The sequence below is a fragment of the Erythrolamprus reginae genome, chromosome 6, assembly GCF_031021105.1.
Source record: "Erythrolamprus reginae isolate rEryReg1 chromosome 6, rEryReg1.hap1, whole genome shotgun sequence".
Lineage (NCBI taxonomy): Eukaryota > Metazoa > Chordata > Lepidosauria > Squamata > Dipsadidae > Erythrolamprus > Erythrolamprus reginae.
The window spans coordinates 36,198,504-36,201,976 of record NC_091955.1 but is presented as its reverse complement, the minus strand read 5'-3'; positions in this window follow the sequence as shown (position 1 = coordinate 36,201,976).

Sequence of the window (3,473 nt, the reverse complement as noted above, 5' to 3'; positions counted from 1 at the left end):
TCCCCCTTCCTCCTATATCTCTTTCCCTTCTTCCCCAACCCCCTACCTTTCTTCTTTTCTCCCTCCCCACCTACGTGTACTATATAAGTAAATTATAAATGTTAGAATATATATTATATATATCCCTTTTGCTTTTCTGTACCCTGTTTTTAATGTATATATTCAATAAATTTATTTATTTATTTTAAAAAAAGAAAAGCAGAAATCCCTCTCACTGCCCCTTCGGATCCACTTCCTGCCACAACCTCCCTCCCTCACTTGCTGGCTCGGGCCTATCACACTCCTTCTCATGCCTGCCCAGCATCTGCCTAGCTTCCGCAACACTCCGCCCTACCTAACTTGTCATCCCCAAACTACATGCTACCTGACTCTTGTAGCTCTGTTGCATTCCTTGGTGTTGTGTCCAGAGAATTCCATTATAAAAGAAAATATCTTGTGAATTTGAGAAGTTTGAGAAGTTTGATTGAACTCATGAGATGTTTTCTTTTATAATGGGCTTTTCTGGACACAGCACTGAGGAATGCGACGGAGCTGCAAGTGGTAGGTAGGACACCAATCTCGTGGCCTGCAGACCCTCCATCCAGCCCCCGCTCCGCCTGACCTGTCACCTACAAACTGCCTCCCGAGAAGCATTTTCAGCAGCCTGAGAAGCCTGGGGGAGGGAATGGATGGAAGGAGCTATCTGTTGCAGAGTGGATTTCTTGAAGGATGTTCCTGGGTGGATTGTATTGTTAAAAAACAAGGCCCCATATCTTTCTCTCTTCAATCCCCCACCCCATGTCATTCACTCACTCTCACTCAGATATTCTTTCCTTCTTCTTTTTGCTTTGTACCTTTTTCTCCTTCCCTTCTTTCTTTTTCTTCCTTTCTTTTCCTTCCTTTTCATCCCAGCAGCGGGAAGCAGGCGTCATCCCACACCCCATGATTGGTGCTTGTGACGAAGTCTTTTAAACATCGGGCATTGAGAAAAACTTCCGGCTGAGTTCGACCGCGTCGGTTGTGTGAAGGCACAGCTTTGTCTTCACATCACCTTTTTCTCGATCGTAGGGTGCGATTTGCACTATGTTGGCACCCGGAGGGGTCAACCCAGAACAGGGGGTCTCCTGGATCCCTTGGGGCAGATCGCCACTGCCCCGGAGGGTAGGGAAAGCCCTGCAGCTACAATCATGAAGAACTGCACCCGGGCGCGGCCATAGCGGCTGCCACAAGAAAGAAGGAAGTCAAATAAAAATATTAAGTCTACCGAGAATCAGATCAGCAGAAAAAGAGGAACGACAGCACCTCAAGGTAATCCTTTGGTATTCTAACATCTATAACTTGAAAAGAGAAGATCTTAGACCGAAAGGCGAAAAATAAACAAAGTAAATAAACTGTAAGTGATATCCATACGCAAAGAAGAAAAACGGACGGAACTACTTGTCTTTGTTAAGCTTGACAGTATAACGATCTTATATTTTTCATTTTTTCAGCTATTATAAAATTAAATACTACATAGTGTTCTTGATATTTACAAGATTATAATGATTTTTATTTTTTAAATTACAATAAACGACTGGACTGATAATTAGATTAATTGGAAGAACATTGAGATTGGATTATTTAAAATGAATTGAACAAATGAATAAATGAACTGAATTAAATGGACTGATTTATAAATCACTTTTTTGAATAAATTTTTAATTACCTGGAATAAATTTTGTAATTTTTATTTCACTTTTTATTTTTATTTGGAATTTGTATTTAGGAAATATATAAGGGACTATTTTTTAACTGGACACCAAAGGTGTAAGGATTTTTTTTCTTGTTTAAGACAATAAGAAGAAAGAGAGAGAGCCTTCTCTGTGGCGGCCCCGGCCCTCTGGAACCAACTCCCCCCAGAGATTAGAATTGCCCCCACCCTCCTTGCCTTTTGTAAGCTACTTAAAACCCACCTCTGCTGCCAGGCATGGGGGAATTGAGATACTCTTTCCCCCTAGGCCTTTACAATTTTATGCATGGTATGTCTGTAAGTATGTTTGGTTTTTATAATAATGGGTTTTTAATCGTTTTTAGTATTGGATTATTATTGTATACTGTCTTATTATTGCTGTTAGCTATTTTTATTGTATACTGTCTTATTATTGCTGTTAGCTATTTTTATTCTAATTTGGACTTTATAAACATTATATCTGATATTGGCTTTGGAGTTTTCATTTTTGGATATTGATATCAAGACATAACAGCTTTTAAGCTTTCTTTCTTCTTCCTATTTTATATCTGGAGTATTTGGACTTACTTGGATTTTTAGATTTTTGGGTTTTTTTCCCCTTTTTTCCTTTTTTCTGTAATATTATTAAAAATATTTACATTCTTATTTTCATTTTTCTTTTTCTTTTAAAACTTTATATATAGATTTTTGGATTAAATAATTTTAATAGTTTTCTATTTTCTCTTCTTTTTCTATTATTTTTGCTTTCTTTTCTTTTCTATTAATTAAATTAGGAAAATAATATGTGCTAGAAGTTCTATTCTCTCCCCTTTTCTACCTGGTCCCCCTCATAACCTTTGGATTTAAAAATTATAGAGATTGGTCTTCCCTTCTTTCTTCTCCTTGTTTCTTTTTTAATTTAGTACTATTTAAAAAAAATTTCTTTTTTTCTCTGCTGATTTTTCATTCATTAATTACTTTTTCCTATGTTTGCCTCCTTTCTTTTTTAAAAAATTGTTAATAAAATTGAATTGATATTTTTTATATTCTTTCTCCCTCTTTAATTCTATACTCTTCACTGTTAGTATTATAAATTTTAAATCTTTCTTTTTTAATTGTGAACAATAAGAGACTGTTTTAAGGAATTGTAAAACAAGGTTTAAATTTTGAGATATGAAAGGTTCTTATAGGGCACAAAGTGTGACCTCGGGGACAACAACAACAACCCGAAAGCAAACAGCCACTCCAACTCCAACCCCTACGCCCAAAGTATCTCCAACATCATCTCCACTACAACAAAGGACAATCACAACAATGTTAGCCAAGGAAAAAGAAAAGGAGAAAGAAAAGGCACCTACAGAACTAAACCTCCAGTCTGTTCAAGACACATTAGCAGGCATCCAAGATTTAATGCAGAAGACACAAACTCAGACGAAAACTCAACTTGAAAGTAACAAAAAAGAAGTGAAAAAATACTTGGAAGAAATGAAGCAAGAGATGAAAGAGATGAAAAATGAGATGGGTACATTGAAAATTGAGATAAAAAAAGAGATCGGTAAACTCAAAACAGAAATAGCAGAAGTAAAAGGGAGCATGACTGAAATGGACGGGAACAGCTGCCCCAAGTCTTTGGAGAGGGGCGGCATACAAATCTAATAAATAAATAAATAAATTAAATAAATAAATAACCATGAAAGTTATACAACAAAATCTAAAAGAGAGTGAAAAAAGAATAAAAGCAAAAGAAGAAAAAATTCAAGATATGGGACAAAAGTTAGAAGAATAC